At 40.9% G+C, this 8,856-nt stretch overlaps 1 pseudogene; it reads right to left on the reverse strand.

Moving 5' to 3' along the window:
• Nucleotides 1–5,479: 5,479 nt before the first annotated feature.
• LOC114615354 lies at nt 5,480–5,884 on the reverse strand (annotated as a pseudogene).
• Between the last annotated feature and the right edge of the window lie 2,972 nt (nt 5,885–8,856).

Here is an 8,856-nt window from a genome sequence, read left to right on the forward strand (position 1 = left end):
CATACACCGACAGGCAGTGGCTGATCTGAATTCTATCTCATCATAGATGGAGGGTTTCCTGTTCCAGAAGATCATGGCAGCCTTACTCTATGTATTCTCTCATTTTTTTTCCAGGCCAACTATTATGCATGGGATATACTTTTTGTTGTTTTATTTGAAACAGTTTCTCCATGCAGTCCAGACTGCCCTCAAACTTCTATGTAGGCCAGGCTGGCCTCAAACTTACAGATATCCACCTGCCTCTGCCTCCTGAGTTATGGGACTCAAGGTGTGCGCCAATATTGCCCAGCTATGGGACATAACTTTTTGGTTTTTCGAGACAGGGTTTCTCTGTATAGCCCTGGCTGTCCTGGAACTCACTCTGTAGACCAGAACTCAGAAATCCGCCTGCCTCTGCCTCCCAAGTGCTAGGATCAAAGGCGTGCGCCACCACTGAATGGCTGACTTTAGTTGTTATTTCCACAAATTCCAGATCTTTATGCTTGGTAGCACCTCCTTCACTGGGTCATCTTCACAGCCATTGGTTAGATCTTGGTTTTTGTTTGCTTGTTTGTTTTGTTTTTATTTGTAGGTGTTATGTAGTAATCAATGGCTTGTTAGCATTTATATTGTTTTCTGAGCCTCCTAGAATGATGGTTTGGAATATGACAAGTTCTTAGTCATTGAATTTTCATGTGTTTATCCCCTGAGATTTTCTGTGTAGCCCTGGCTGTCCTGGAACCTGCTCTGTAGATCAGTCTGGCCTGTGCATTTGCCTCACAAGTGCTGGATTAAAGGCCACTACTGCTCTGATCATATTGTTTTCTTTTCCAGCTATTCCCAAGCTAATGAATTTGTCAGAGGCATTCTTCAGCTTTGTTACTTTGTTTTAGTTTTTCCTTAGAATTCTACCTCTCTCTGCTTACCTTGTTCTTAGAGTTCTTTTTTTTTTTTCTTTTTCTTTTTTGAGACAGGGTTTCTTTCTCTGTGTAGTCCTGGCTGTCCTGGAACTCACTCTGTAGACCAGGCTGGCCTCGAACTCAGAAATCCGCCTGCCTCTGCCTCCCAAGTGCTGGGATTAAAGGCGTGCTCCATCACCACCATCCGGCTCTTCTTAGGGTTCTTAATTTTCACAAATGTCTTAACTTTCTCTATCTCTGCTGTATCTGTGTCTGGTTCCAAGGCTGGTGGGAGACTTCCAAACTCCATTGGAAATTTCCATTTCCCTATCACCTTCAAGATCTTGTTTACCAGTTCAGGACATCATGGAACTCCAGATCCTCTTGGCTCAGCTTCTTTAGTGTTGGGATTATAGGTGTATACCACCATGCCAGCCTAATTTTTTTAGGTAGCTGAACATATGGTGTATTGAGTAAAAGGAACTTGTTCTCTGAGCATCAATTTGAGGAATCTGCTTTTTCAGTTTTCAGCTTTTAACTTGTTTGGTCAGATTTTCAAGCTCCTTACATGCTGAACTGGTAATCTATTTTCTCTTTAAAACTTTACCATGCATTTCCTTTTCCATTTTCATATTTCTGTTGTTTGTTTCTGTTTTGTTTCGTGTTCTGTTTCTCACCCTTTGTTTTCAGAGGCTCATTGCTTTTGAGATTCTGTGTCAGTAAACTCACCTTAAAGATGCTTGAGTACTGTAATATTCTACCAGGATATTCTTAAGTGGTACAGATGAATTATAAGTGACAAATGTGACTTTGCAATAATAGAGTGGTGCTCTGTATGAATTTAGATCTTGGAAGTGACTAGTTGTACTTTGCTAGTTTTGTTTTTATGACAGATCAGGACAAGTATTTAATTTTTGATTAGCTATAGATATTAATTTAAGGATTAGCTGGTCTGGTCTCTGAGTTTGAGGCCAGCCTGGTCTACAGAGTGAGTTTCAGGACAGCCAAAGCTACACAGAGGAACCAACAAAACAAAGACAAACAAAGAGGAATATATATTGATGGCTTACTAAACTAGATATTTTGCCTAGTGAGGAATTAAGGTTAATATATGCTCTTTACATTTCAAAATGACATAATTTATTGGCCAAAATTCTGCTTCCTTTTGTGGCAGTCCTGTCAGTGGCTTAATGGTGGGTTAAAGGCATATGAGGTAGGATGTCTAGCTTCCAGTGCTTTGTTAGTTTTGGACTGGGACTCATGCACCCAGGGTGGCCTCAAGTCATTAGCAGGAGCTGGAGAGAGAGCTCAGTGGTTAAGAGCACTTATTACTCTTACAGAAGATGGGTCCAGGTTTGGTTCTCAGTACCCATATAGTAGCTTATAATCTATTGTAGTTTACTTACAGGGATTCAGTGCTTTCTTTTGACTGCTGTAGGCACTGCACGTGTGCAGTACGTAGTCATATATGCAAAACACTCATGCACATAATTTTTTTTTATGTCACTAAGCTGAGGATGACCTTTAACTTTTGGCCTTCCTGTCTCTACTTCCAGAGTGTTAGGATTAGAGGTATGTACCACTAGGCTTATTCTATGCATGCTAGGCAAGCACTCCACCAATTCTGCTACATCCCCAGTCCTGACCTTCTGTTCTTGAAACTTGGCTTCTTTGTTACAGAACGTTCTATTTTTGATAAAATTCCAACAGTGCATATTCCTTTTCACTTTCTAGCTTGTGTTTTGTTTTGTTTGCATTAAGTTTCATAGAGTCGAAATGTAGGGTGTTTCAGTCTTTAAAGACTAGAATTGTGGGTATTTTCTGTTGAAAAGGAACTTAATCTCTATTTATGAGCATGGTTGGAACACCATTTTGGTGTCCTGGGGCTACCTTCTATACTGTGCTGGTCTGGCTCCATTTTTTTTTTGGGGGGGGGCTCTATAAACCTTTAACATTTAGAGATTCTTGACTTCAGGTGCTGATGGAGAGGAGTTGAACATAGATAGCATTGTGGGCTCAGATAGCACAGGCCTGTGCCGCATACTGACACTTAGAACAGAGGTGTGAGAGGTCAGAAGCCTCAGGTAGCAGCCCTCACTGCCTGGCATGACTTTTCTTCTTAAGGAGATTCTTTTGCTATATCAAGAGCTATTGTCAAATTGCTGTGCATAGCAACTGAATTATATTCCCACCAGGAGTGATCTGAATTTACGTTTCATGTATGGGATATTCAATTGTATGTATGTATGTACACACACTACACACATTATTTTACATCAATGATGGTAATTTTGATGGTAATTTTTCTTTTTTTATTAGGTTTATAATGGTCATAGTGAAACTTGGCCCACATCATTTTGTGTGTAATGTTTGCCTTCTAGAATACTGTTGTTCTTGCCAGTATCTTTATCTGCCATGTGTCTTCCATATGTTGGATCTGTTAAACTGACTAGCTTTCTTCAGTGTAGTCCTATATGATAAGATGTACATACATCATGTACTCACATTGCTTTTTTTTTTTGTGTGTGTGTTATTTTGGATTAAACCCAGGGCTTTTCGTATTCCAAGGAAGTGCTGTACTACTGACCTACATTCTTGCTGCATGTGTCCTGACATTCTTTAGCGAAAGGAACTGGGATTGAAGATTCCTGAGGGCCGGGCGGTGATGGCGCATGCCTTTAATCCCAGCACTTGGGAGGCAGAGGCAGGCGGATTTCTGAGTTCAAGGCCAGCCTGGTCTACAGAGTGAGTTCCAGGACAGCCAGGGCTATACAGAGAAACCCTGTCTTGAAAAACCAAAAAAAAAAAGAAAAGAAAAGAAAAGAAAAGATTCCTGAGAAACAGCACATAACATTTACAAAAGTACCTGATATCCCCCCTAACTCAGCTCCCCCATTATATTCCCACCTGTCCTTTGGAGTTCTTCCATCTGGCATGCTTTGTTTTCTTTCTAATTCTTCACGCTGGTCTATCAGCCAGTTTATCTTCCATCAGCCCTTGTAGTTCATCACATTCAATTATCTCTGATCCTCTCCCTCCTCCACCCACTGCACATACCCCAGTGCTCTATCTCTCAGGCTGTGATCAATTGCTTTTTTTTTTTTCCTGCCATCTTTCTCCTTAAGCTAGGTTTTCCATTCAGATACTAATGACTGGGGAAGTGTTCCAGTCCAAGCCTAAATTATACTTTGTGCATCCTGACTTGTTTCTCAACTTTGAATTATTGAACTCTGAAAGCGGAAAGTGGGGAGGAAAAGAGAAATTTAAAAACAGCTTACCAGTAGGCTCCTAAGTCACTTTGGGAATAACTATTGCTACATAAATCAAATAGTTGTAGTCAACTACTGCCTACTATTTTTATGTTTTGAATTATTTAGCATAATTGTATAATTACACACTGAAAAATAGATTAACTGCTTTATTTGATTGAGCATAAATTAATCTGTAAGTTGTAGAGTTCCTTACCTGTGCTGTAAGTTGTTACAACCTTAAAACTCTGGTGAGCATGATAGAATTGCTGATCTTTTTTTGAGACAGGGTTTTTGTGTGGAGCCCTGGCTGTCCTGGAACTCACTCTGTAGACCAGGCTGGCCTCGAACTCAGAAATCTGCCTGCATCTGCCTCCCAAGTGCTGGGATTAAGAATTGCTGATTTTAAGAATCGCTTATCACTGTGTTTGTACATTTTTCTAACCTGCCAAGTGCATCATTGTTTTTGCTAAAACAGAGGAAAAAACTTAAACTCTGAGTATCTATCTAATTAGGCAGTACCTTACTTCATTGAGATCTTATAATTCTGATGAGTGCTCTGTCATTTCTTTCATAGACCACAAAACTGAAGGTGAAAATTGAATGCTGCTTTTCTGGTCTTTGATATTTGGTTTTAAGCTATTTCAGATCAAGACCATGATATTTATACTTAAAGCCCATTGAAAGAATTACAAAAGGCGTACTTTTAACAAGTGTGTGTGTATGTGTATGTACTGCCACACATGCCATGGCATTTGTGTGGAGGTCAAAGGACAACTTTCAAGAGTCAGTCGAGGAGTTTCTCCTTGTTGAAAACAAGGTCTCTTGTTTCTACTATGAATGTACTTAAGGCTAACTTGCCCTCTGTTCCCTAGGTGATTTTTCTCCTTTGCCTCCTTTCTTCCTGTAGGAGTGTTAGGATTACATATGCATGTCACTATATCTACCTTTTTCTTCTTAGAATTATTTATGTGTATGAGCACCATTTGTGTACCTGATGCCCACTGGGTTGAGAAGAAGGCATAGGATTCTCTGGGGCTGGAGTTACAGATGGTGTAAGCTGCCATGTTTGTGCTGTGGTGGCTGTGGAGGTGTGAATATAACCCAGGTCCTCTAAAAGAGAAGTGCTCTTATCTTCAGCCATCTCTCCAGTCCCTGGAAAAGAGGGGATGGAACTCTGGTAGTCAGGCCTGTATGGCAAATGATTTTAATTTTACTCACTGAGCCAGTTGTCTTACTTGCCTAGTTAGGGTTCCCTAGAGAAACAAAACCAATAGATCGATTTTATATATATATATATATTAAGATTGACTAATCCTTTATTTTTACATACTTGATGAAGGAGCGTTCCTTAAACACATTTTCTCCAGTGGAAAACAGAGCATGAAAAGCGGCTTCCAGCTGCTCTGCTCAGGGCCTGGGCTCCTCCTTGCCTGAATGGTGAGGAGGAGGGGTGTATTTCCCCTCTTTCATTAGCTTTTCCCACTGTCTCTTGATGTCACGCATTCGCCTCATCGTTTTGAACCGCAGAAGGCATTCCTCAAAGTCTTCAAACTCTATCTTGCACTCTTTCTTTGCCCGGGTAGCACCGATCGCATGTGCACACTCTATCCACTCTTTTTCAAAAGCGTGGCACCGAGCAGCATTCTTGTAGGGCTGTTCAGCACTTAGGAAATTAAAGTGCCGGTCTAGGCTAATGCCCAGCTTTTTCTGAATATCAAGGAAAGGCATGGCGCACTTCAGCAGTGCCCTTGTCAGGTCCCTGGGTGCAGTTCACTCAAGACAGCCGGCTCCCGATCGATTATATATTAAAAGAGAGGATTTATTAGATTGGCTTACATGGTATGATCTGTATAGTCCACAACTGCTGTCTTCACACTGAAGAGTGAGAAACATAACACCGAACGCCTCAGGAGCCCCCAATTCTGATGCTTTTCTTGCAGAGTTACTGGTCTTCGTTGGTCCACATTTGAAACTAGGTTCTGAAGCTGGGTGGTGGTGGCACATGCCTTTAATCCCAGCACTCAGGAGGCAGATACAGATGGATCTTCAGAGGTCAGCCCAGTTTTCAGAGCAAGTTCCAGAACAGCCACAACTGTTACATAGTAACATAGAAGAAACCCTGGGGGGTGGGGAGAGGAAGCAGTGGAGGGAGAGTTCGTGCGCCAAGCCACTGGGTTCTGATATCTGAAAAATGGCGATTCCAGCTGCAGTTAGCCACAGCAGCCGCATAGACCTTGCCTGATAGACAGGAAGGCAAGCAGGCAAAACAAAAAGCTCATTCAACCTCATTGTGTCTGGGTTGTGCTGCTGGAAGATACTACCCACACTTAGGCAGTCTTCCTACTTTATTTAATTCATACTCAAGAAAGTCTTTCACACATGGGCCTAAGAGTTGTTTGTCTCTTACTTGATTACAGATCCAGCCAAATTGACAACCAAGATCACATCAATGTGAAGCATCAGCTATAGTGTCTGAGAAAGAAATTTGTACAAACTTATGTTCCATTCTAAGTAAATTTATGGTCCAGTACACTCTTCAAGTCCTGTCTTTCCTTGAACCTCTTTGTCTCTAGAGATGTAGTACAAACTATCTAGGCTCTCAGCATAAAATCATTTGTAGGGAGATCATGTAAACCTATTCTACCTATGCATTGCTTTTGTATGGTACTACTTGAATTCAAGAATAATACTTAAAGATAGAAAAAAAATAAAGATAGGGTCTCATTATGTTAGCCTGGAACTCATTGTGTAGTCGAGATTGGCATCGAACTCAGACCCACTTTCTTTTCTGCCTCTCTAGTGCTGGGATTAAAGGGGTGCCACCAACCAGGGCTAACTAAATACAATATTTTTTTTTTTCGTTGTTTTCGAGACAGGTTTTCTCTGTGTAGCCCTGGCTGTCCTGGAACTCACTCTGTAGACCAGGCTGGCCTCGAACTCAGAAATCCGCCTGCCTCTGCCTCCCAAGTGCTGGGATTAAAGGTGTGCGCCACCACTGCCCAGCTACAATAATTTTTTAAATGTTGCTTATTTTTATTTTGTGTGTATGTTTGCCTGAATGTATGTGTGTGCACCACATGGTGCCTATGGAAGTCAGAAGAGGGTAATGGATTCCTTGGAATTAGAGTTTCAAATGATTATGAGCCACCATCATGTAGGTTTTAGGAACAGAACCCTGGTTCTCCACAAGAACAATAAGCACTTTTAACTGTTCAGTCATCTTTTCCAGTCCCCAAGAACAATAAGTAGTGTTTATTGCACTTACAACAGTGATCACATATTTCTGGTGGCATCTTTATGAGATTTTAGTAATTTTTCTTTTTGGACACTTTATTGAGATACCAAACTTAATTTCACCTATTCAAAGTGGACAATTTTGTTGGTTTTGGTATACTCTTTTAAGTGTGTAACCATCACCACAGTCAGTTTTGAAAGATGTTTTTGTCAACTGTAAATAAACTCCAAAGTCCTTTAGCATTCAGTCTCTACTCCATTTCCTACCTGCTATCTTCTGGAAACCACTAATCTTTGAAATTTGCTAATTGAACTTCTCCCATGAGCAGAATTACTCAAAATATGTGCCCTTGTGACTGATGTCTATTATTTTTATCAGGATGTTTTGAATGCCCATTCATGTTTCAGCAGGTATCCCAGTTTGCTTTCTGTTGTTGTGATTGAATACCAGGACCAAAAGCAAGGAGGGAAGTTAGGTCAGGAACTAATGAAGGAGCCTGGAGGCAGGAACCAAGGCAGAGACCAAAGTTCAGCCTGCTTTTTAACATAACCCAGGGCTAGCTGCCCACAGGTGACAACACTAACTGCCCTCACATCAATCATTACTTAAGAAAATGCCCAACAAGTTTGTCAACAGGCAGGCCTGATGAAGGCACATCCTTAGTTGACTTAGATGACTGTTGTGGTGATTTGAATGAAAATGGCTCACATGAGCTCATACATTTGAGTACTTGGTCCTTATTTGGTTGAACTGTTTGGAAATGATTAAGAGATCTGGCCTTGTTTAAGGAGGTGTGCCACTGGGTATGGGCTTCCAGGCCATTCCCAGTTGGCTTTTTCTCTGGCTGGTGACTGTGGATCAGAGGTGAGTTGTTAGCTACTGCTCCAGGGCTATGCCCACTTGTTTATCGCCATACCCCGACCTGAAGGTTCTCTAACTGTCTGGAATCTTGAGTCCCCAAGTTTATATGTTGCCTTGGATATTATATCTCTTCACACAGCAGTAGAAAAGTAACTAAAACAACCCTAGCTTGTGTCAGTGACAAAAACCTAGAGTATTACAGGTATTTTTAATATGTCACTCCTTTATTGCCAAATATATTCTATTTATGGATAAACTTAAATTTTGTATAATCATTTATTAGTTGACAGACATTTGAGTTATATACACTTTTAGCTATTGTGCATCATGCTCTGAATATTCCAAGCTTGTTTGGGGGCGTAGGCTTGAACCTCTTTCAAGAGTAGAAGTTAATTAATTCATTAACCAGTTTATTGAGCTAACAATGCCTCAGATAGAGCAAACAGACTTCACACATGAGCTAGTGAGGGCACTCAATGCATTCCACGAATTAACCCTCCATCTTACCAGTGACTACAAAATTTCACCCAGAAGTCAGTATAGCACATTAGTAGATATCACTAAAATATATCTGCAATGCAGGCTGACAGGAAAAGTCAGAAAACTACATTCAGGCTGACGATGCTAGGTG

The sequence above is a fragment of the Grammomys surdaster genome, unplaced genomic scaffold, assembly GCF_004785775.1.
Source record: "Grammomys surdaster isolate TR1022 unplaced genomic scaffold, NIH_TR_1.0 126660, whole genome shotgun sequence".
Lineage (NCBI taxonomy): Eukaryota > Metazoa > Chordata > Mammalia > Rodentia > Muridae > Grammomys > Grammomys surdaster.